General features: G+C 32.5%; 1 protein-coding gene across 1 annotated transcript in view; it reads left to right on the top strand.

The window, feature by feature from the left end:
- Positions 1–20003: 20003 nt before the first annotated feature.
- The window catches only part of LOC123713623 (neuropeptide CCHamide-2 receptor-like), a 60520-nt gene continuing 53190 nt past the window's right edge, over positions 20004–27333 (top strand). Inside the window, exon 1 of the mRNA XM_045667377.1 lies at positions 20004–20219. The gene's annotated coding sequence lies outside the window, so the exon portion shown is untranslated. The remainder of the gene's footprint in view (positions 20220–27333) is intronic.

Genomic DNA, 27333 nt, shown 5'->3' with positions numbered 1-27333 from the left:
ACGTAGGGCGGCTCGGATAGTCAATGCCCCTTGCTCTTTCCGAATGCCTTGATCCTTTGACTTCGGGTAGAGATGAATTCCCACAGCAATTTCTACCGCATTAATCTCGGGGAGCGATTTCTAAGACACTTTCTGCCGCGCGTGGTGCGCGGCCACTCTTTGTGGAACCTGACAGTAGAAGTACTCTCGCAGCGATACGACGTAGGGTCGTCATGAAAAGAGCGTACAATTCTCTGTAAGGTCGGCAACTCACCAGGCACCCATGGGGGGTGGTAATCACATTATTCAAAGTACTGGTTTGCCTCCGTCATTATAAAATCATCTGTGCGTGTTTTAGTAATTAAACTCCTCCTGGCTGGACTGATTTTGATGAGATTTATGTATGAAAGTTGATTCAAGGATGGTTTAGATTTACAATCGAATGTTTTTTTTTGTTTTTGTGTTTACGAGGTGTGAACAGGATAATGTCTGCGGGTCCTAGCGCTAATAAAATCATAATAAATTGTAATTACACTGGCGCTAACTATTTGCATACTTTATAACCGTTATTTCTTATTATTTACGTAACTCAACGTTTCGAATTATTTCTTCACGCCCCGGCTTTGCATAGGCGACTGTGACCCGTAAACTTATACACTTAAAACTTAAAAAAAAATATATACTTAAACCTTCCTGACGAATCATTCTACATACAGGGCAAAGCTACTTTATCGAGTTAATATGCAGTTATTGACACTCACAAATAATGCGGTTGAAAAAAAACAATTATATGTTTTATAGGTAAATAGATTACCCTCTACAACCCTTGAAATCTACTCGATGGTACCAACGATGATAGATGAACTATTTCATATAAATCCATAGTTAATTACGGGATTAATTAGTTAATATATATACTAACGTTATCACATACCGCATAGTGATCATGTTTTTACAGTGAATCTTTATAAGAAGTATATAATATGATTATTATAAATTGCTTAAGCTTCGAATTACAATAACCTCGCCTCAACGCCATAGACACCTGTCAGTGACAACTTTGCCAGTTTGTCGCACACACTCAACTGAAATTGGTCGGTGATACAAGCTGACAGGTTCGCTGTTCGGGACTTATCATATCGTAATGGAAAACTAAAATATACTGTCATGTATATACTGCTTATTCTACCGAGATGTTCAGTGGATTTACATATTTAAATAAAATTTGTTGTAAACATATAAAGGCAATTGTAGTATGTTGTTTAAATCGATATTACGTTTTCATCAAATTAATCAGCGAGAGCCTGCCACGTCAATTTGACATATAACTTTGTGATTTATGATTAGAGTCTATTGAAATGTAATGTTTAACGCCATCTAGTTGACAAAACCGATAACTTGTCACTTACATTACATTACAAAACAACATTGTGTAATTACAGAAGCGAAAATCCGTGAGGTCTCACACAGGAATTAAGTTACTAAAAGCCACAGAGGCGGTTTATTTGGCAATTGGTAATTTTAAATGTATTTCTTTTAAATTAATCAATTTATGCCCATCAAAGAACATTAAGGATTTTTTTAAATAAAAAGCACGTCAACCAAATAATTGTTTTATTTATTTATGATGATTTAAATTACGTCTGCAAAATTACCAAATAGGTATGTATATTTGATTATCCACGATTTTACTTAAACTACAATACATATCAAAACATTGATTGAAATTATATATTCTAACTGTTATTTTTAATTTATTTATTTTACAGAATAATATAATAAAATCATAATACCTTAGAAAACCGCTGTGGTTTGTATAAATGTACCAATATCTGTCTTGTTTAGAATGCGACAAATGTATATATAAAAGTAGTTTCTCAAATTACTTTTTATGTTGGTTAACTTTAGACTATCTTAAAACTGACTGGGTTGTCGATATTAGCCGCGGTAGATACCTCAACGTTCTCTCACAATATACGTTGTTTGCTCTAGATGTACAGTACCGAAGTTGCGATGCCGCTCGGGTCTGTACGTCATGGTTGACTCGTTTTTTCAGAGCGGTAGGTTTTGAGATGGGTATCTACCCTATAAATGGACATGGACGTATATAATAGAAAAATAATACTAATTGGTATTTGCGATCGGTTAAATTTGTTTTTATACAACAGGTTCAAGCCGGCAGGAGGTACCTAATGTAAGTGATACCGCCCATGGACGTTGCTGGACTTTTAAGAGTTGTTACGCTCTTTGCTAAAAGAACCCTAAGTCGAAAATACTTCAGTGGGCAGCTGGGCATATATAATGGTGGAACCAGTTCAATGAAATTACTTTAATAAGTATTTTCATTATAATTAATAGAACTACTTTTCTAGGTTTCGTTGTTTCGTATGAGTTGACTCTAAAACAATGCAGATAATAAATCATATTTCCATGCCATTCTTTTAACCAACAATTAAAATTTCTTCATATTAATGAATTCTAGTAAAATTGCTCTGAATGCTGTCAGTAAATCACGATTCAATGCAACAGGTGACTGCTTTTTGGGGTCTGGAAATGGTTACAAAATAACTTTATAAAAAAGCTTAGCATTTTATTAGTACGTTGTACTCAAAACTATGACAGAATCACACGTGGATTTTAGATCCTCTCTTCTGATGGTGCTTCTGACATCTTTGGTTCAGTGTTAGTGGTTGATGAGCTCGGTTTGGTTTCTGTATGGTCAGTAGTAGAAGTAGAAGTAGGTGTTGTGCTCCAGCATGAGAGATCCCAGCCCCTGCAGATAATGCAAAGCAGCTGGAAAAATGTATTAACCATAAACTTATTATATATTTTTTTACGTTTACATCTATTGAAAATGATAGGTGAGTGATAGGGACAACACATTACGGATATTTTAAAACTTACATATACTTAAATGTTAGTTTACTGTGAATTTATTCAGTAATCTTGTGATTATGACAAATGGTTGCAAACAGATGCATAAGAGTTAGGGACACTGGATTATTCTTTATTGTTTGTAGATTTATGAATTAATGAGGGTAATAATTCCGGCCAGTATCTACATATTTTAATAGACAAGAGAAAAGACGGTATTCCACTGTTTAGTGGAAGAACTCTGTAGTGGAAATGGAGCTAGGAGAGGTCTGGAATGCGACTACAGTATCCAAATATAATATTGCAAAGCGCCTTTATCGTAGGGCTCTTCACCCTGACGTTGTAGGTACGATCCCCGGGAATGCACCAACTTTCTGTGTGCGCCTAGACCTCGCTCGTACGGTTAAAGAAAATATAGTAAAGTAAAAGGCGTCTTAAATCCAAAAATCGACGACGTGACAGAAGACTGATCAACTATTTCTCTAAGAAATAAATCTGAGAGCAAGTCAGCGTTGCTGCGCCACTGGATTATTCGATAATTGTAAAGTGACTTGGCCTCCGACCGGTTTCTTTAAGATCAAAATTATTATTACATAGACCATTATTTCAGAAATAAAACACGAACTACCAGTACTTTAAAAGTTGAAATGGAGCGTTGTATTTTTACGGTAAGGTAAATAATGTTTTTAGAAAGGGATAGTGGGACACGTAAAGGTCGTAAAGGGAGAAATAGCCACGTACTAAGAATAATGACGCGGGAAATTGAACTTCGCACATACCTTTAAAAAATTCTCTTTGTGGAATTGCTGGAACGTGCTTATCAACACTTTATGTATGGCGTACACCATATGACTGCATGTAATTTTTTACCGTATTTGAATGTATAATATTTTGGTAACTTTTTAAATAAATATTGAAGACAAACCACTTGTTAAATGTAAAAATGTTTAAGTCCGTATAGGCCTCTAGGAATACACACAGGGATTCCTCTAGGCATTCTATCTGAGACTATATACCTTCGTTTTCAATATATATCATAACGTGTCTATGGTTCGCCAGTACAATAACATTTCAAGGTTCCCGCCATGTGAAATTGACAATTTACCTTTAAATTTAATTTACATTTATTATAATCTGTGCTATCCAAGCTAAGCCGTTAGCCGCATGCCTCTCAAGCTTTAACTTATTATGTTTTAATTATTATTATTATTTAAACAAATTAACAGATTTCCATAGATATTAAAACAATAATTTATATATAAAACGCGCTAGCCAAATACAGCAATAATAGGAACTCGTATATCCTTTGCGTTACATTTTTACTATTACTCTGATATCATTCAAAATAAAATTAAAGTACACAACAAACATTAATAAAAAGGTATTACTAATATCTTATATCGCCTAGTTATTCTTGCGTAACTTATTAAATGAGCTCGCCTTCTATAGATTATATTGTGCATACTGTATTTGACGTATATTGTTGAATGTCAACTGTCATTTATGTATAAGCCATAATTAATATCTGTGCCTTGCCTTGTTATTTACCGTATTTTAATATTAATTTACATAGCTGTGATTCTCGCGTTTATAAATATGTAACTAATGAAATGGAACGGTGCATCCGAAATTAATTCCTTGGGAACTACTAAGCCAAGTTAATTTTATAGGTAAAGCGCTATAAATAACGTCTCTACGAGAACTAAGTGGGTTCTTGGGGATTAAAAGATACATATATAATATGGGATTAAATTGCAGTAAGTTTACACTGTATTTCGTTACCCAGGCTATACAATAATTATCTGTAGCATGTGTGTTACTTAGGTAGTAACTATAGTGTAGAGATGTGTGATCGTATTTGGGAGTAGATGGAAGCAAGTATGTCTATGAAGTGATGGCTACCGCGTACTATAAGCACGAATACATACAGTACCTAAATTAAAACAGTATTTTTTTATTACTGTTTAAAATAACTAAATCATAATAATCAAGCGGTGTCTTCTGTGTCTGATACATGTCATAGATTATTGGTTTGGACGATTTCCTCACTGTGTTTCTCTTCACCGTCGAAGCAACTACTCTCCTATACGCCAACACTGCTCTACGAGGCTTCAATTGATTTTTAACATCGTTAACAATTACGATTACTGCCACTGTTAAATACTTCTTTATTTCTTCTAAGGTTCTAAGTTCCTAAGTCTAAAAATTACGATTTCCTTTCAAAATTTTATCTATTGCACGACCAAGTGTTTACAACAGAAAGGTCTCGATAACACAAAATAGGTGAGAAATATACTCAAAAGCTAGGTGTTTGTTGTCTAATGTTATGGGCCCTTTAAATAAACTATATTGCATCTACCAAATATAAATAACTAGCTCCGCGAACTTCGTTTCTCCTTAATGTGATTTTACTTAGCCTACCCTTTTTAGTACATACCAACATGGATCATTTTGCTATGCTACCCCAGAGACTGTTCGGTTTTACGGAATGAAAACTTTTTAGGTTTTTCTGTCAATTTCTCTAAGAAAATAGGGGTAGGTCGTAGGTGAATATTAAGGGTTGTATCTATTTTTGTATGCTGTATCATAAAAAATAAAAAACAAAAATGTATGACTAAAAAATATTAAATTGACAAATGATCATGAAACAAATACATAAATGGACCCAGACCTAAAAAGGTTGTAGCGCCACTGATTTATAATTTTTTATTTACATACAAAGAATAGTTTAATTAAAGCTCAATACGTGCCTTTTTATTCTCCAGCAGACTCTTGTCGGAGCAGAGTTTTTCAATGATGAACGGAGAGGCCGCTCTGTCGCCCACATCTGTGAATAAAATAAATTCTGTTTTGTTATACACTAACATAGTAATAATGTACTGGAGCTTATGCAAATGACTATTAATTAATATAATGGGTAGTAAGTTTTACTGGGGAGATTAGATATGTGTTTTTAGCAGCAGATTATGTACTTTTCTTTGATTATTTTTAATATTATGATAATTCTGTGTCCATTATATATTTCATAGATTTTTGGATTTCAGGCATGACGGTTTCTTCAGGACGAAAACGTTTCCTAGACGACACCAATATTGTTCAATTCAAAAAACGTAACAGGCCTATGTGGTTGCGACATGATCACCGAATGGCAGACGAAACAACCCCAAGCTCCTGAATGAACTCACAACGTCAGTTGGACTCAAGAAGCATGAGAAAGATACTTGCAGAAGCCCAGAGGGATGTAGAGACATTGTTGATGAGAATGACCGTTTCATCACGATTTTTGCCTTTTACAATTGCTAATTGCATACATAGTTAGATTTTTCCATTCTTAGACCACCGTAATTCGAAAGCGCAACCTCAGGGTTAAGAGTTAAGTTAGCCGTAGTTAAGTGTTAATTACTACAACTAATAAAACAACGTTAGCACATAGTTACTCATACATACTTGAGTACATCGATACATACGTGATTCTTGACAAAAATCAGACGAATGAATTCATTCTTATTATTTAAGGGCAATTTCCAATATTCAATACAATTTAACTCTCTCGTAGGTATTGGATGCGTTCCATAACTTAAAAAAATAAATATTATTTATAACAGTTTAGTTTAAATGCTCCAAATGTTCCAAAAGTAATATAATATTTATTTTACTTATATTATTATATATCGGCTAACGGTTATTTATTTATTTACAGCTTGTCCTTCGACAAAGGCTTCCTCTAATTTTTTCCAATCGTGGCGTTTTCTAGCGGTTCGAATCCACATTGCCACGCTACCTTTTTTTTCTTCTTATCTTGTCGGCGTTTCTTCATTCTCCACTCCCTGGGTACCAGACTAACAGACTAAAGACTTGTGTAACTAGTACATAGCTTTTTAAATGGGAAATTGAATTGATTGCGGCTAACTCGTCAACGATTGATTTGATTTATTTTTGTATGCGTATGCATGCATCTAGGTTGATCTCTCTCTTTAGTCGGAAGCTCATGTCTAACTGTCGTGATCATCAAGGAAGCATTTCGAGCAGACTCTCTGTTACCACCGGATTAAGAGCTTCTTTAATTACAGTGTACACTGTTGAGGACACTTACACTTGTTCGGTCTATCTGGTTGGTGAACGGTCACTTTATCGTTTGTGTTACCAACCACGATCAGTTCTCCAAGTTCTCAACGCCTCTGCGCATTAGTAGCGTTTATGTCGTAATCTTGGGTTGCAGGGTACAAATGCTGATTATTGAAAGTCACAAAGTCAGGGGGATTAGTAAGATGGGAGTGCTCTCAACTTTCCATATGCATAGGAACTAAGCTACATATTCCCTTTACTATACTCACTAAATGAAATTATTTTATCTCGCTGACCGCATACAAATCTATAAGCACGAGAGTCTGCAATTTGTTATATTGTATACAAATTGGTATAGAATTTTATTTGCTTAGTTAATGAATGTTATTGTATGTAAAATAAATTTCTCGGTATTTAGTTTGTGGTTGTCAAAATTAAGTTATTGTTTGCTAAGCAAATATACGCATTGGATTTGGACATTTTGTATTCTAATTATTATTTAATTTAAGTCCGCTGACGGGAAATATAACTTTTCTATATTACATACAGCATTAACTCGCATACTTCGGTTCAAATATTATTGAATAGAAATAAACTTAAAATATTTTGAATTTTATTCGCATTAATTAAATTAAGACTTACCATTTGCACATACACTAAGTGTTACGCAAAGCAGTAGAGAAATGTTACACAAAGCGGCCATTTTGAAGTTCTAACTCGTACAAGTAATGAGCCGACACTTGTCAAGCATTTTATAAGAGACGTGAGATGAATAGGGATAATATTAAATTGTCTTCCGTAAAAAATGTCTTTGGAATCGACTATCGGCAACTTAACCATATATTTCATACAAGAGAACCCTTACGATATCTCTCTAATAATATATAAGCAAAACCTTATTATAAATCGTTTATTAGGAACGAAAGTGGAACATTCAGATATACAACAATAGACATGCAAATGTCATGTTAATTTGATAATTGTCATAATAATCTTCTTCTTCTTATCCGGTATACTTTTGACAGAGCGGTCGTGATCGCTATGTAGGAGTAGTATTAGAAGGGGCAGATGTAATGCGCTTCACGACGTTTCGCGACCGTTGACTATTAGAGGTCATCCTGCTGCACTGATTGAGTGAGTCTCCTACGGAAGACTTGATCTGGTCAGTCCAACGCGTAGGTGACCTTTCAGACCGTCAAGTGCCTTCCCCCGGGACGACAAGGCGTTCTCATCATCTGTCATAATAATAAGAACAAGTATTTATAGTTTTTGTCAAACTTATGGTCTAAATATTCTACCACATAAAGGCTCTTTGCCTTTAACAACCTAATTTAAGGGGATGCCCTTGGAAGCTTCTATAACGTCTTAGAAGGTGATGGAACATAGTAATACGTAAATATTGTTGACCAATCACAAACGATGGACATCGTCATTTGTTTTATATTAACGATGTCTTTTCTTCACGTAATTTAACGGAATATAGTAGTTTAGTTAAAACAGTTTTTTTTCATTGCATAATATTTTAGTTATTTTTATCTAAATCAAAACTTGGCAATAGAACTTTATTTCAAAAATGATAGGGTACGTAACAAATTATTTTTATTTTGTATACGTTTTTAAAACTAACGCGATATGAAAATTAGGACAATTTCGTAACTTTCTAAAAAAAGTGTAAGTATTCTAATAATCCTGCTACATATCTTTTTGTTGTTTAAAAAGTATTATTATTAATTAAATTACTGTCTTTAAGATCCACACTAAACTTTAGGCAAAAGACATATCTTTGAAGATTCTGAAAACTTCATTCTTTATCTTTAGCACTTTAGAGTCGGTTGTAAATCATAATTTTCAAAGAGTATTACGAAATGTAAGATAACACATGAATTTTGAAATTTTTAAAATCCTATTGTTTTATGTTAATATTTATACTAAGATTTTAAAGTTGTGTATATACTTATATATGAGTAGTGTTGGCCTGGTGGCTGTAGCATGCGACTCTCATCCCTGAGGTCTTAGGTTAGATCTCCGTTTGTGTAACAATCGATATTCTTTCTATGTGCGCATTTACCATTGGCTCGAACGGTGAAGAAAAACAACTATCGATGTCGATGTGAAAATATCGATGGCGTGTGTCAGGAACAGGAGGCCCTACTTGTCTATTTGATTGACATATATCATGATACAGATACAGAAATCTGAGGCCCAGGCCTAAAAAGGGCCACTGAATGATTTATTTTTATTAATATTATAAAGAGAAACTAAATTACTGGACCAATTAATAAAAACATTTCACCATTACAATGCTAAAGTAGTCCAATAAAAGACTACCATTCCCCCAAAAGCTGGCAATACCCGTAAGCCTTCCAGCGTTACAGGTCCATGGGCGATACTTAAGATTTCATTCACGCGTCTACTCTTTCGTTTCCTATCCGTTAAAAACTCCCTAAATAACCTAGGCTAAACAAATACCTTGTACCCACACATAGTGATTCCATTTACTTTAACAAGATCATAATGCATATATGTTATTACTGCATCGCATTTACGACAGCACGCCTCGCAAAAGTAATTAGAATATAGATTAGGGAAAATTGATGAGGCGATATACGTTGAATATCTTATGAAACTTGTTGTACCGGGAAATTTAACGCAAGTGTACTTACAAAGATTAAAGCGGTATAAAGTTAATATTTCATAGGTATTTCAAAACGGCTTATGAGTCGCACCCGAACTCCGAAGCCATGCGTTCGCATAAGGGCGCCACGAGTGGATTTATATGACATTTCGCATTATATGGACTCAGTTTCCGCACTTAGGCGCCAATTAGGTCTATTGTGTGGGCCTTAACCCTATGTAGTGTGGACTCAGTTTCCTCACTTAGGCGCCCATTGGGTCTGTTGTGCGGGCCTCAACCCTATGTAGTGTGGGCTGAGTTTTCGCACTTAGGCGCCAATTAGGTCTATTGTGTGGGCCTCAACCCTATGTAGTGTGGACTGAGTTTTCGCACTTAGGCGCCAATTGGGTCTGTTGTGTGGGCCTCAACCCTATGTAGTATGGACTCAGTTTTCGCACTTAGATTCCCATTTGGCATTTGGTCTTTGTTACCCAGGCCTCATCCCTATGTTTTATGGTCTCAGTTTTACCACTTAGGCGCCCATTAGGTCTGCTGTGAATGCTTTGAACCCTATGGGTAATTGAAAACAGTTACAGAAATCAGAAGCTATGAGTTGCAGAACACGTTCTTTCTTTTTAATAGTACAATTTTAACGTTGGTTCAATTAATATTTTATTAGTGGTATTAAAACAATTCTGTAATAATATGAAATTCGTTTAAAAACTGTTGTCTTAAGATACAAATGAACAGGCTATCATGGATTGTCTTTAAATGCCTACAATATCTTTCTGTCATCTTTTGAATAGAACAAATGTAGCCAAAATCTATAAGCTTTGTATAAAAATACGAGAGTCCAGTATTCATTTTAATATTTTGTGTTCGATTACATATTTTTCGTAACCTAAAGGTTAAATTTATTAAACGTTAAAACGATACTGTTTTATTTTAGTAGTAACTAATATCACTTTATATATATTCTACTTTTTTTCAATCTAGTTTCTCTGCGGCATGGACCCCATATTTGGTAAAGCCCACGTAGTAAAGAATTTTATTGTGACTAAAATTACGATGGCTATAACGCACTTGAACTTTGCTAGATAATAAACTAAATGTACTGCCTCGTACGCTTCGACAAATGTTTTAATGTCTGAAGACAATAATCAATGTTACTCAAGGAAAGTGCTTCTCACTCTAATAGTTGTTTTTTTTTAATTGATTATATATTAAAGTATTTTTTAGATTAAGCAAATCTTTTCTGTTTATATTAGTTTATACTTGCGACTATATACAATTTTATTTATATGTGTAGTACGCCTAAACCTAGCAATGAAAAAGTTAAAGAGAGTGTTAAAAACCCTTGTAAAATGTAACAATAAAGGCGGCGTTGTTTATCGTCTACAGAGCGTATTGCACAACTACTTGTCACGAAACCAATGATTTGGAAAGTTATTTATATTTTATGGGCAAAACGACGAACATAGTCCTTGCGATAAAGTTTTTTTAATGTTATTTTTCATTTTGTAATCGTTTCAGCGTTGCGGTGTACGAATGAGTTTTCAATTTATTTGCTAATGCAATTTGGAAATGTAACTTGTGCTCAATAAAAAACGCTTAGTCATTATTGCGTTTTATATTTAACGTTTAAATTTTATACGTATATTATGTCTCGTCTTAAATGGTGAGTTGGTGAAATTCTCTATTATTTTATATGAAAAGGCAAATTTTATAATTAAAAAAAAATAGAAGGAAAGATCAACCCTTATATTAACTTACATTTTTGTATTTTGTTTCTAATTTTGAGATAAGTTTGTTATGTACCATTGTTTTAAGTGTTATTATATAGGTAGCTCTCGTATTTTAGTATTGAATATTAGTTGTCAGTATTCCATTATTCAAGTCGTTTTAAAATGTACAAAAAAATTAAGTAATTTAACTTAGAATAGGCCAAGTCCTTCTCCTTCCTTCTTTTGTTTAACTTTTACTTTTTCACAACCTTTTATATGGCGTTTTTATGAAGTTTTTATAACTTAAAATAATGAGGAAAGCGATTATTCCTATAAAGTTTAGATTGATGACCGAGAAAGTATAACAGTTCCATTTCAAGTTACAACTTTGTGTGGATAATAGTTTTCCTCGATTTACAGGAAGCGAGTAATGATGCATATTATATTCGTGAAGCTGGAGACAGTCAAAGCTTAGTTGTTGGAAGCTTTGAGAGAGTAAGACTAATAATTAGGTCGGGTTGAAATGATTATGTCTAATTAATTATGTATTTCATAAAGGGCAATTGTAGCTTTTGTAGGACTAATGACATGCCAGATTGTTTGATGATTTCGTTCAATCAAAGAATTATAATAATAAAATTAATGTTGGGAAGAAAAATTGCTCCTGTATTAGCAGGGATTTTCGTTTTAAACGAACTTTAGAAGCAGTGTTAAATATAAAATTAAATTACGAATGTTTGGTAAACATTCACGTTAGTAAGTTTCCTTTTTGTTTGCAATTACATAATGGTTTTAATTATTCTAAGTAGGTTTTTGTACTTAATTAATATTATCATTCGACCCGACTTTAAGGATGAGGTCAAGATAGATTAAAGGCTAAACATTGATGACAGAAAATTTGTTATTCATAGCCGTTTGAGGTTTAAATTGAATTCTTTCACACACAATTTACACATATTGACACACCCACAACCACTCATGCTGTAATTTTATTTTGTTTGTGCTGTTAACACATGACTAGTCCTATTATAAGCACCAGCCTCTCATAAATATGGTCGATACCTGGAAGCATGTAAACCTCATTATTAAAAATATCATCATTATTATTATTGATAGCATTTTTTCAACAATAATCACACTTTCTAGCTCGCCTCAACCAAAAGTATAAAACATTTTTTTCAATACAATGTAAGTTAATATTTTGTTTCCTTTGCAATGTCTTACAAATATAAAAAATCGCAGCTTATGGCTGTTCCCATATATGTTATTGGATACGAAATTAGGTGAAGGCTCTTGACGCAATCCGGTCTAATAAGCGGTAACGCATCAGGACGACCTCGATTCGATTGTCCACTTTTTACGTCTAACCTGAGTGCCCACTTATCCAAGAGAATTTCTTGGGAAAATAAGTGAACTTACGTTATTTTATATAGCAATTTTGTTTTCTCGTTCGAGTTACACAATTAAAATGTTAAGTTTTTTAAGGAACTAAAAATATGTTAAATTCAAGTTTATCATTCTCATTGGTTTTGTACGGCTTTCAACTGGATAATAATTCTGAATAATAATTCTTTTGTAAAAAAGACTTACTCAACCTTTTCCATGTAAATAATATAGTGATTGCCAATTGAAAATTGTATAATTGCAGCGAATCGTTAATAATAAAATAACGCCTATTACTTTGTTCTTTTTGCAGCGATCAGAGCATTGCTAGGACTTAATAATGATTCTTGATGAGAACTAAATTAGTTATAGCGTCAATCTCTTTCATCACAGCGTTAACTCAATTTGACAGACAAAGATGATATTTAATTCAGACCTTGTAATTAGTCTGTAATTAGACTTGTGTATTCCTGCCAATGTAATGTTGTAATGGCCCAAAGCTCCTTGTTTCGACTTTAAGTAGATTTAAATTTATTTTCAAATCGCGAACTTCGTATTTTTTAAATTTAGAATTAGATCAAAAAAAATTGTTATGGTTTCCAAAAATATTGTTGCCAACCTATTTCTTCAAGCTAAGGAATTGTACTTGGCAATGCATGCGGGCAATAAGTTTCAGCTTTTCATCAACGTGTTCATAGATCAGGCCGCAATCTGTGTGAATGAAAACTTGCAGAGTATGTATGAAGACAGTTTGATTGCTTTTTATGAAGTCTCGTCACGTGACATGTGACCCACAAAGATCCTATAAATAAAATTGTAAATGTATAAATAAAATTATTTATTTAATACACTTATTGTTGAGCGAGGAAAGCACCGGAATAATAAAATATTTTTCTAGTTGACATTTTCTTAACTTAGTTCTTAAGTAAGTGATGGGCCCCTTGCGCCCACAACTCGTGTAGTCTATAAAGTAACCTCTAAGCTACAAAGGCAGCAAAAATATCCGTGTACAAATCTCCTTATTATTTGACAAAAATTAGTTTTTAGTTTCTTTGCGGAATTTTATTTTCAAAATAAAATACCGTTACAAATTACTCCAAAGTTCCCGCTTTAATTATTAAACATTAATAGGTTAAAATATTTACAAGAAGATAAACTATTTCAAGAATAAGATCTAGGAGCTTTTTATGGCGGCTTTTTCTCTCGGCCTACACCCTCCGTCTTCTTTGCCGATGAGAAGGGAAGTCTGCTATACAAATTTAATGACGTGAAATAAGTGGTACCTGTATCATATATTCCATAATAAGCATATTTTATTTTAGGAAATGAAACAGACCTTTTGTAAGTTCATTCAACGGCAATTCAAATGTCTGTTAATCTATGCAGTTCATTTATTATTTCCATACACTGTTTCACATGTACCCTTTTCGAGACGCTATTTTTCGCTGAGAGTACGAAAAGCAACAGCTAAATAAAAACACCTATTAAACCGATTACAAAGTGAAAGTACCTCTATCGAAGTAGTATCGTAACGATTCAATAGAAATTCTGTTTTAGCTGGAATATATTCTCACAAAATTTAATTATTTTCTGTTAAGCATATAAATAATGTAACGCATGGAAGGCCGAAACAAAGGCGTAATACGATAAAAATGCTATGTATGGAATTTTCCCCATATACTATCTAACAGTACACACAAAGCATGAACAGAGTAAATTAATCCGCATTGTGACGCTCGTGGATAACGAGCTACCAAGCACAGCCAAATTAATACGTGTAAATATACGACGGCTTATTATTTTGATCTATAATCATGACAATGCCGGAACTGCGTGGGCTATTATTAGAGAATTGGTAGTAAAGGAAGATGGAATCTATATTTGTATTCATCGTCTAAGGATGTCTTTGTGTTAATGGGCAACGCAGGGTAATAACGTTCTCGATCTTTGTTTTTTACAGGGGGCAAACGGGTAGGACCAATAACGCCTTCAATGCCAGAGCGCTCTAACAGTATTATACCTACGCCAATAATATTTACAAAATCAATTTAATTGTTTGTCATCCCGTTCCAAGAGATTGTATACAATTAATATATATTATCCAACGATGTAAGGAATAATGCAGGTGCTTGGAGGAACAGCAGTAAGTAAGAAATAAAAATATCAGAAAATATCGCCAATGTTTCGGGTTATATCTAACGAAAACACTAATTATAAGGACATTGATATTTACCACCTCACCAAAGAGGATGTGAGTGTGTATGTGACTTTGACTTTATTTAGCAGAAACAATTTAGTTTTTTCTTTGAAATATTAAGAATTAATTGTCGTTTGTTTAAAAAAAAATTCAGTTTTAATTTTGTCTCATAACGTACTTACTTACATATGTTTTCTATTTCATATCTATAGGTTATCGATGTAATCTGTTTTGTATATTGTCTAAGTGTTTTGTTTTATAATATGTATGTTAGCTGTAAGATTACTAATAAATAAGTAAACAAGATTTTAAAAGCGAAAGCACGTGTGTTCTTTTGTAGAATCTGTTCTTAAAATGGCAAAGCCATCAAATACCTCTCACCTGTCACTGTCAAAAGCAATGATAATTGACATACGAAAGTGTCAAGGTTCGAGCATAAACTCTTAATTAAATTTTAAATATTCATCAAAAACGTATAATTCACTCGTTTAAGTTGGTTTCAATAAGATTAAAGAAATACTTAAGTATTTCTTTTTCTTTTTTTCAGAAAGAAGTACTTTCAGTATTTCTAACTCATCTTAGCTCAAATTTGTCATGTTAAGTCTTGAAATCCCCTTTATGAAATTATTTTTCTGAAAACTTCACTATTCTCCAAGATAACGTCGCTAAATGAAGAATTTGGTTTAATAAATTTAATAAAGTTTCGTAGAGCAGTGATAGATCAACTGATAAATTCCTAACTAAGAAGTCAATGAATTTGCGTATTTCGCATTACCAAAATGTTTTGATAATTTCGTAAATAAAACATGGGTAAATGTGAGATCTGTTGCCTTAAAATGTTTCATCACAAGGGAATATTTTAAGTAAATATTACAACACTAAAGTAAAGTACCGGCGCGGTTATTCCAGAGCTGCGTTCCTCGTTCAACATATATGTATATGTATCGCGATACAGCGAGGAAATGCTGATAGCATTAAAGGGTTAGCACTACTACGCAATCTCTGTAATTTAAAAAAAAAACTGATTTAGTTAAGATATATTTATTTATATTACCGAGAACTCTTTCTTAAATAGGTTTGCATAATATATGTGTGCCGCATTCCACTTGCCCCTCGGTCTACCTTTCTTTGTCTTCGTCGCTACAATATGTCTTTGAAGAATATTTTGAGTAAATATCGCAATTTACCGAAAAACTTCAGTAGCTGTTTAATATCATAAGGCTCCATTATATAGAAAGTAGTACCACTTGACTTTACGTAGCGCAAAGTATATTCCCAAGAGGTCATTATGATAACAAATTATAAACTGTCAAGCGCAGGTTTCATAGAAACTCTTTTGGCATATCTTTAAAAGAATACTTACCTTTACTTCTATTTTCTGTAGATATTGTGATTACAAGTACTAGTCGTTTTTTCCTGTTTTTAGGCTAGTTCATCTTTAATGGTAAGAAATTTTACACAATAGTTAATAAAACCCTCTAATATTGCGCAGAACTAATTACAAAATACGAAAGTTAATAATTTTCCTTCCGCTAATTGTCTTAGTACTGTTGAAAACTAAATAAGTTTGCTATTCCTTGCGCAACTTAAACTTGTCTTATACAAGCAACATAAATTGAAATGTATTATTGTTTTGACTCTTTTATAGATTGTACTTGTTTTATATTCGTGTAAGCTCCGTCTAACGTCTGTATGTAACTTCCAGCATTAGATAGCATACATAGCATTACACCAAATCTCAATTACGATTGAGTATTAAAGTACTTTTTAAGTTGCTAAAATTAGTAAAAACTGAGCAGTTGTATACGTTCTTTTGTCGCTTTATTATCCTAGCCCGCAATAAACTCGACTGTCGGCATCATGCATACAAACTTTATAAGAAATTCGTTCTTTTGTTTACAAATTGGGATTGCTTGCATGAGCAGGGTGTTGTTGACCATGACTAATAAGTAGGAGACATGGATTATATACGTCTTTCTTCTCTCCATTTAACGAAAACTCTCTAAAACGCCATTAAATGCACAGTCCCTTCAGTGTTGTTATATAGAGTTTACACTGAAAACAAACATTCCACTATCTGTATGCTTTTAATTTTACATTGTCAATCTATTTTGCCATGTATATAACATTAGTCTAGTTTGGTTTGAGGTTTTTATTCGTCTTTAATGTATTTTAGTCAGTAAGTTAATTATAATATTATGTATCTTTACAGACCAGTTTAGATCACTACCTACCATAAATAAATTATTGAATAATAATTTAATATTTAAATTAATTCCGGTGAAATATTTTCATGCATAAAAAGTTGCTGGCATAAGCTCAATCAATATGGTCTTAGAAAAATAAATGGTATTACATTGTATAAACTGATTTATTAACTGATATTAAACTTATAGTTTATTATTGAAGTATACAATCATTCAACGAAAGTCAAATTTATCGGTAATAAAACATTATAATGAAACCGGATCGCTTCAATATCGCAAACGGGTGATGTTTATGAGTTAAAATTGGTAATAAAATGTATTAATAAAAATATATAGAGCTTAATGTATTGGACATTAAATTTATACTACATAAGATGCGACTATGTGGGTACTTATATTCATAGCCGAGATATACACGCAGATTCATCTTCTGGATGGATCTTCATGCGTATCAGTAAGAAAATACTTGAGTATCTTGCAGACGAAAAGTAGCATGTAACGAACGAACCAGGCAGTAACAACATGGATATAGTATACGAATATGATTTTGAATTTATTTATTTTAGTTATTTACACTCTGTTACCTTATACAAAAACTAACTAGCGATTTCTTCCAGGCAAGCCTAGTATAGAACAATGCAAAAATAAATACCTACAGAGGGTACAAAAAGTTCAAAAATAATTAACAAAAACACTACACTAATACTAACTATAACTAAACGAAAGAAAAAAATAATTATAATAATATGTATAAACAAAAATCAAATCAAGCAATTTATCTCCCTACATTAGGGTGCATATATTATGTTAAAAGCCTATCAAAGCTTTGAATATTTACTGTTAACGTAACAAATGAACTGAATAAACTTCTTAGCTATTTGTTCTAAGGCAGAACGCTTCAAGTTATTCACAGTTCCAGGAGAGCGGGGAGAAGTTTTGCTCACATGACACTGAGGTGAACAGGTGGCCCCGTGATAGTTGAATAATAAGAAACACATATTATACTGTAAACAAACACACCTGCTGAGACCAGTAAACATTTGGTATATATAAGTAAACGTATTAAAATAGACGAATCAGAGATGACCTCTTTAAAGGATTTATGTTACATTTTTACATCCCATTGTACAAAAGTAGAGCAATATAATTTAGTAGGCCGAGGTAAATAATGAGGCAATTTCCACGATACCGAAAAGCTGAGTGAGAAATGACAAGACAGCTGAGCAGAATACATTGGAGGCATTGTGGTCCTTCAATGAAACAAAGGAGAAGGTCGGTCGTCATTTTTATAAATTATGGGGACATAATCTCTGGCGATAAAAACGTCGTTTCTATACTTTTTTAGTTTATAGTTTAATTTTCAAAGCGTAGCATTGTTCACCTAAATTCAAATCTGAAACTAATTCAAATATGCTTAAAATATAAATAAAAAAAAAGCATTGCTGAAAAGCACACGAAATGTCACATAATAATATTGTTCCCTTAATAAAATAAATATAGCCTTTTATTTCTTGTAAAATCAAAGTAAAGAAAAGTAAATCCTATTATCATTTTCAAATAAATAAACATTGTATGTTTTTCCTTACAGAAGTTTTATTGTATTGAACACAATACTTATTTGTGCCAAAAATAATTCCAAGATGTGTATACACTTTTGCTTAACAGTACTAAATGTTACATAATTCCTATACATAACAGTATACTGCTCTATGTCTATGATGCTCGGTAAACATTACTATTTAGATTGCAATTGTTTTACGTTCATGTTTTATGAAGACCAGTTTAATGTGATATAACACGTGATATCTTTCATATTCTCGTTTCTATAACAGTTCCGTTAATTCTTGGCGCGTGAAGTTTCAGAAATAGTTATATGACATGGCAGATGTATTTCAATTGTATAAAGTTGTGAGTTAAATCCGGAAATAGAATCTTTAATTAGATTTGTCTGGAAATTGTGGTCTGAAACTTGGAAATTAAAATGTCTCATTCGTTACACTAAAAGAAAAATAAATATTAACTATCATTAAAACGCTGATCTAAACATTAGTCTTAGTCGTTATCAATATGTTTAGGTGAATATTGAATGATGCTTGATCATGGACGCCTATGGACAACCATTTTCAGTGGGTGCGTTGCCGGCCTTTGAGGGACAATTACACCCTTACTTTGAAAAGTTGGAGGTTGTATCTCTCAGAGAAGACTCCTACCGGGATTCGATTCCACAGTTCGCTAGTTTGCAAAAGAAAGTGTCTTGTGAAGCGTACTGTGTAAGACTTTCAGCCATCAAGATGCTGATGAAACTTTGAATACGGCGTATTCGTCGTACCGTTTTAAAACGGGGCAGGAGGAATCGAGCCAAACAAATGTTCAGAACAGGAGAATGACAATTCAACAAGCTCTACGCAAATTTGTGAGGTCGTATTTTGTACCTCAGTAATAATATTTATAAGACAAACAACGAAGAGAATTATACGATAATTGCTATATGATACGCTGTTAAATTAATAATAATAAATTTCTTATTTGGTACATAATACCTATGGACTCAACTCAACAATTAGCAACGCAAATTTCGCAACGCAATATGGTTAAAAAAAACTAATTTATGTAATAATATATTACGTACATCAATATTCCCGTTTTACAGAAGCAATGTAGTGTAACCTTTAAAAAACTTGTCACCTTGTCGTGGTAGTGTATTGATCTAAGGTAGTGATCTGTTCATTGCCATAAACACAATTAGAATAACAAAAATCAAGAAATCTGGGAGATTATAGAAGTTTTACATATTACACACACAGAAAATAGATCTTTGCAAAAATCCTTAGGTATAAAGATTGATAAAAAAATATCTAACGTCTGCTAAAAGCTCGAATTGAGTGTTTGAAGTGCATTAGCGTTGAACTGCGCGAAGATCTTCCGTTCGGGAATCTCTCCAGTCTATTTTGTGAGTCGTGTCGCGTGGTCGGCTCAAAGAGCGTAATGATAACTTTGAACGAAGTTTCGCGCCTTTTCGAATGAAACATTCCGTACGTATATTCCATTTGTGAACTCCTTGGTGAGAAAATGAGCACAGATTATAAATATTTTTAAATTTCGAAAAAGTACTTTAATAAAACATATATTGTAAAATGTGATTTTTCGTGTCCAAAAGTGTCCATCATCATTAATATGTAAGTATAACTTTTTATTGAAATAAATAAAAAAAAATGATATTTTTAAATAGTATTTATCGGGAGACATACGGATGCCATAATTTAGATGTAATGAAAATATATACTACATAGGCAACTTACACTTACACAGTAATTTATAAGTAATGAAGACATAATCTTCATTTATAAGTAATAACGAATGAAAAGCTTCAAATATTTTGAATAATGACTAATACGTAGTTGACAAGCGTTGAATATAATAAGTACCATTATTTCTTGTATTGGTTATTACAATTGATAAAAAGCATTACAAACAAATAAGATATTTGTAAAATTGTGACAATAATAAGAAATTTTTAAATCTATTGTAATCAATTAAATATTTGACGTTTGTATGTTTTCGAATGTTATAGATAAACATTACATTACACGATCTCGTATGCTCATTTATTGTTGTATTATACCGGTAAAGTGAAATGAGGGTGGACAAATGGTTGAAGCACACATACAATGTGGCGCTACATTTCTGACGGGCTGTGAGGACCCCCAGTCCAGTCAGCCATTTAATCGGTTATATGCTCATCCTTTAGGTAAAATAGTTAGAACGACCGCTAAAGGCCTACCAGAGTCTAGAGAGCAGCTGGTCAGGCTCTTAATGCTGTCATAGGTTCAGTAAAACAGATTATTTCTTGGCGTTTGCGTTTGGTATCATTCGTTCACTTATTTTTTAATTTTATTTATTAAGAAATATTGACAGCTATATATTTATAACTAACTTACGTTCTAAATGTATAGTTCTATTTACGCTGTTAAACAAATCTTTACATATAATTAAGTACTTAACAGTTAAATGGATTGGTAAAAATAAAATCATTTAAGTCCAACTATCTGTAACAACAAATAAATGTTATACTTGCTAAATGGCCTGTGTTACTATGAATTTTTAGTTTGACTACCATATTTATTCTTCGTTGATTCGTAAACATCTTTACTTAATCAATGAAATTACATTGCACAACTGTATATCAAAGTTCATGTTCTTTGAAACAAGATCTTCTAATTAACGATCTGAAGTTATGTTTCGTGAAGTCCTGAGTACTATGTAGTAGAGGCGTTTCTGCGTATTCATTATGGCCCTCGGCAAACACGCCTTTCAGATACACTATTTTTAAATCATAGGATGGGGGATAGTATTTTTAAAATAAAAAAAATAATAATGACTATGTCATTGCGTAGATTTGCACTCCGCATGAAACTAAATACTGTTTCTGATCGGAGCGCATACAGAAAAAGTTTTTTTTATTAAAGACTATATGGCATCTATTACTTAATGTACCCAACATTATTTGTTTTGGGGATGGTGGGGTACAATAAATTAAAAACAAGACGGGACTTACAGTTAACCAAATATCTACTTAAAGTCTTGCGAGGGGGGGAGCGACCCAAGTGCTCCACAAGAACTCGGGTTCTTTGGGGATATATGCGTGGGCGAAGGCCAAGGTTATTTGTGATACCAACTGCCAGAACCAATCTGTTGCACAGATCCTCGTTAACAGACAAGATGTTGGACTTACTGAATGCTGTCTCCGACACCAACGACATCTTCATATGTTCGCAGAGTCAGTTCAGAGTAGCGAGAAGCGTTTAACTTTTTTTTCGAAATTACTGTATTGTTTTAGTACTGTAAGGATAGTGTATTCATTTTAATTCATAAATAAATAAATGATAGAAGGAATATCTAATTCTGATTCTTTACTTTACAATCGACAATTGCTGAAAAGCTATCGATACGCCGAGTTACGTAAATAATACCATAAATCCGCGTTTAGATTCCTCGAAGAAGCTATTTATATAGGTACTACAGACTATAAAATCTTTTCTTTTAAAATATATATGAAAGATTGATTACTATAATTCCTCGAGTTGCGAGCATATTGTCACACTATATTCGGCGTAACCTTTTTAATAAGTAAGACCAGTAATACAATGAATAATAAAATGTAATTGTCTCCGCTTTGGGATATGGTCGTTGCATTATAATCCATTATCTACCTTAATAGTTTTAGCAATGAACTAAAACTCTTAACCGTGGAGGTCGTGGCTTTTGAATACAACAATAAAGTCTCAAACGAAATTAGAGAATTATCACTGAATAAATTCAAAGCTCTCGTTAAACGTAAATTAATCAATAAAACATTTTTTTCATCATCATTGACAATGAAATCCTTGGGATTGATTTGCTCCAGTACAAACAATTTGTATGAGCCAAAACTTAATTTACGATTAAAAAGAGTGGCGGAGAGTTTCTTGCCAGTTCTTCTTGCCCGCTCTACTCCCTTAACTTGCGAACTGGTAGTAGAAGTAAATTTGGAATTAATTTAACATCTTTTCTGACGTTCATAAGTGTACTTATTTATCTATATGAATAAAGTTATTTTGAGTTTGAGTTAGACTGCTAATATACTAATATTCGTGCGTTGAAAGAATCACTAACACTAACACTTTTTTCTTTTAACATAAAAGTTTCGTGGTTATTATATCAATGAGCGTCTTGGGTAAGGAAAAAAATATGACATATGTTTGATACGCTTACGAAAATTTTGTGGTCAAAATTCTATCAAAGATACAGAAAAGTTTGAACAGGAAACCAATCTATCAACTTTAGAAATGACGTCTGTCCCGTCCCATCTTCACTCTTTAACATATTTTTTTAATATTTTTAGATTTTATTTCATCTTAAGTTGGAAGAATTTTTAATATTGGGCTAGCTTTTGAGGTTATTCGTTATGGAATCTTTAATTATAGATGTGGTCCGACATGGCATACCTAACCTGAAATCACCACGATTGCCTTGTATGAACCGTAAATCTTACTTCTAAGCCGCTTCTCACTCATCCGTTCTACATGGCCAAACAAACTAAGCATTCCCTTTCATATGCTAATCACTATCAATAATATTTATATCTATAAAGAATAATTATAGATAATTGAGGACCTAATCGTAATTAATATACATTGGTATTGTTCTAATGTTTAACTGTTACTAACAAAGTTGAGAAAGACTAAGCTACGAGTGTGGCGTCACCAAGCAGCTAATAATTAAGGCGTTTTATAACAAAACGCCTTACAAAAAAAACCTTCAAAGTAGCTTACTATGCTAGATAAATTAATTCATATTTATATTTAAAATTGAAATTTCACACTTCTAATTGAAAAGTAAATTTTCTCCTTACAGTAATATTCCTTGCAGATTCATATTGATTTTTCTTTCATTAATATGTTAATGCATTTTGTGTATGGCCTCACAAATTAGTAAAAAGTTTTCCATGCAATCGTACTAAATGCAATAGAAACCTCACTTTCCACAGAACAAGAACACTGTTTCTGTATTCGTGCAAACTTAACTTGACAGCGACTCGGCTTAGCTCGGACTTCCACTTTTTTACGATATTGTCTTTGAATCAGAGCCATAGATAAACACTCACTTTTAAGACTGATTTTACTTGTATTGTGTTGATGGTATTAATTGATAGTTTAGAAGTTTTGTGACAACACTGGTTTTCTATAGGTAATTTATAATTGCGTAAGGGATTATATTTCATTTATATTATATTTTTTATTTATTATACAGTAATTAATTATAGCTTGATTGTATTGGTCCGTGAAATATAAAAATCTTTCTTATTGCAAAAATACGGATATTTATATTCGTATTGAAGCTCTTTATTACACTACGCATTCTACACACTACATTAATGTAATCTTTACATATAAGCGTTTTGGAGTTAAATTAATTGTAATTAATAATTATTTTATAACAAAATTAACAATATCACAGCACAAACAGTCAGGGTATGTTTCTGCTAATAATATTTTGGAGTTTTTACTATTAATTACTTAAGATGCCATCTGTATTATGGTGTAATGGTTGCAGCTTCTTACAAATATTGTATAAAACAAAAAACTTGGCGATTCAAAATAGTAGTGGAGAGTCTACTGCCAGTTCTCCTAGTCCATTCTACTTTCTTGATTTGAGAACTGGCAGTAAATGTAAAATTAGTATTTAATATGTTTTTCTTTATTGACGTTCACAAGTGTAAATTGTGTAACCTAAATAAATAAATGATTTTGAAGTTTGAATCGGTTTTTGGAATTGTTATTGGTCATGAGTATATTTTTTTATATTTGAAAATCAATTAGTTTTGACAAGATAAAATCACGTTGTAATGTAAAAATTATACTAACCTTATAAACACAAATTTTACCCTTAAAATGTAATATTGAGAATATTGACCCTTTTTATCCCTCAAATCGTTTTGCGCGTTCACGTTTTTATATCTTTTAATAACAAAACTTTATGATTTTGCTTCTATATTAAACAAGCATTTTGGAAAACATATACATGTGTCACACGCGTACTTAGCTTTTTAACTAGATTCTGGTGGAATATATAGATTCAGGCGGCTTCTGAGTAGCAGTGCCGGAATCATAATTGGTATTTATCACGGAGCACTCTTAGATAATCGGATTAATATTATATCTGTGTTGCCCTTATTACCTACACATAAGACTGAAGCCTTTAAAATTTAAAATACAAAAGTATGAATCGCGGATTTTTTTTCTATCACCTACTTGTCTATAAAATAAAAATGAGAAGAATCCCCGTAAGCTGAGGCCATGGCAAGACACTTGGAGTGTTAAATTGCCGCTTGATAATTATATTAGTTAGCAAACACCTACTTTCTTACTCGGTACAAAGAATGCGCGTAGCCATTATAGTTAAACATAGGCACTTTTGACTAGCGGCTAAATATACAAGCGCACGCTGCATCTCCGCTTTCAGAAAGTAGAATTTTTCATATCATATCCAAACTTTTAGTCTGATAATTAAATATACCAAACCCAAAAGCTTTTTATAACGTTGCTAAATTATGTCACGTGGAATCATTATATTTTCACCATTGAAAATGCAGACGTTAAACAATAATGCTGTTGATATTACGGTAATAAAATTCTACGTAACAGCTGCTTACTTTTAATCGTATTAAACGATACTATTTTGAAATAACCTCTTCTGTACAGGTGCCATTTAGTACTTAGGGTTTCAGTTGATTCAAATTTAAATAAATTAAGAGTATCACTCACTGTGTAAAGCGTTGAATGACAGCTGTATACATTTATTGTTATCATTTATGACAATCTTGCTGTTTATTATTTATACTTTAGTAATAGTTTTAAAAGTTTGTTTCATATTAACATTGTTTGATCTCGATTAATAGTTTTTGTTTTAAAACTTTCTTAGCATGGCCATTTGTACCCGAGAGACCAGAACCTTCCCTAACACTGATCAGGCCAAACACACCTATGTCATTTGTGCCGTACAAAATATTTCACTAGGTAGCGAACCGGAGGACAGCTTATCTTTGTTTTTGTACCACGGAGATTTAACCAAAATTAGATTATCAAAATATTGTGGTACTGAGATAAGGGAATTAATATACTTTATGAGCCAACCTTTCGTTATTAAAGTTAAATATATCATACAACTAAACCTGTATATCTGTATAGTCTATGAATTAAATATAGTACTTCAAATATTAATCCTTACAGCACTCATTATTCGTAATAGAAACTTTTTTATTAATTTCGTTGAGGGTTTCGTTTAGACGTTCTTGTAGTCATTGTTTCCATATTTGTCAATGTTGATTCTTATATTAATGACGGCCTCCATATTATTTGGTAAGTGTTTTGTGTGTGATGTACTAAGAAAAGTATATGATATATCAGTCTAGCTTTACCCATTGTTCCTGTTATAAATTGTTCTTTTATCGATAGACAATTGTGTGCCTTTTTCGTCTCAATAAGTTAAATATAGTATATAACGAGGTATGTACCTAAGTATTAATTTATGTTTGTTTAAAAGTAATTGTGTATGGGTGACTTTTACCAGTCACCCTACATACTGGAAACAAAACTACTTTAAGCGTACGACATCCTCTAGCCTCCAGAAGGTAAACTACTCCTTATATGGAAATTGTATTCGTTTTTTACAACAAACTCCTAAGCGAAATTAGAGAAATATCACTCAATTTATTTAAATCTCTCGTTAAACGTAAATTAATAAAGTCGAAGAATATTTAAATAATCCTAATCCTTGGGATTGATTTGCTGTAGTACAAACAATTTGTATGACTCAAAAGATAGCGATTATGAAGAGCGGTGGAAAGTTTCTTGCCAGTTCTTCTTGCCGCCCTTACGCCCTTGACTTGAGAACTGGTAGTAAATGTAAATTTAGAATTAACTTTTTATTAATATTATTTTTAAATATTTATAAGAATTAATAATTTAAGTATTTCTGGTGTATATATTATATAGCTTTAAAATATAACTTATATCTTAGATTAAAATAGTTTTTCGTAAAAAAAATTGTTTTCAATATCTAAACACTTGACTTTACAGCTACACTGTATGCTTATAATTACGCTAACTGTTTATTATTGTTTTGTTTGACGCAAGCAGAAAGTGTTGCTAATAAAAAATGCGTCATTAGCAACCTCTCAACTGAACAGTTATCGACCCCTTGATCTATAGATTTTTGCATCAGCATATATTACGTATAAATTGTATTTTATTTCGTCTCGTTCCTTATCAAACATAAAAAGCATTTTAAAGTTAAAGTTACTATGCATGCTCTTAAACAAATATAGATTGACTGAGACGTCCTTCTTTGCGTTCATGGTAGGTCCCCATATATGCGCAATTGACATGGTATGATATGATATACCTTTTTTAAGTGTGCTATTTTTGTTTCGGTAGAAATTTACCCCGAGAGCATCTTTGATGTCCGTCGCGTTGGTACTACCAGAGGTAGTTTTGGTAGGCTAGCTATAGCTATATAGTGGTATAGATCTCCCGTTAGTCCAAGTACCTAAGTACCTGGAGTGAGTCCAGTGCTACATATCCTTAATTGAATTTAGTGCGTTACGGCTTACAAAAGAAGTAGACCACTTTTAGCCTTAAAGCCCTTAAACTAATAACAGGCTACATTGAAAGGAAAAAAGTATCGAAAAAAACTTTGATAGATATAGTATAGTCGACAAAGGCGAGAGGTGAAATGACGATGATAATATCG

This window comes from Pieris brassicae, chromosome 8 (genome assembly GCF_905147105.1).
Source record: "Pieris brassicae chromosome 8, ilPieBrab1.1, whole genome shotgun sequence".
Classification (NCBI taxonomy): domain Eukaryota; kingdom Metazoa; phylum Arthropoda; class Insecta; order Lepidoptera; family Pieridae; genus Pieris; species Pieris brassicae.
The sequence above is the reverse complement of the archived record's forward strand: the minus strand, read 5'-3'. Positions and strand labels throughout refer to the sequence as shown.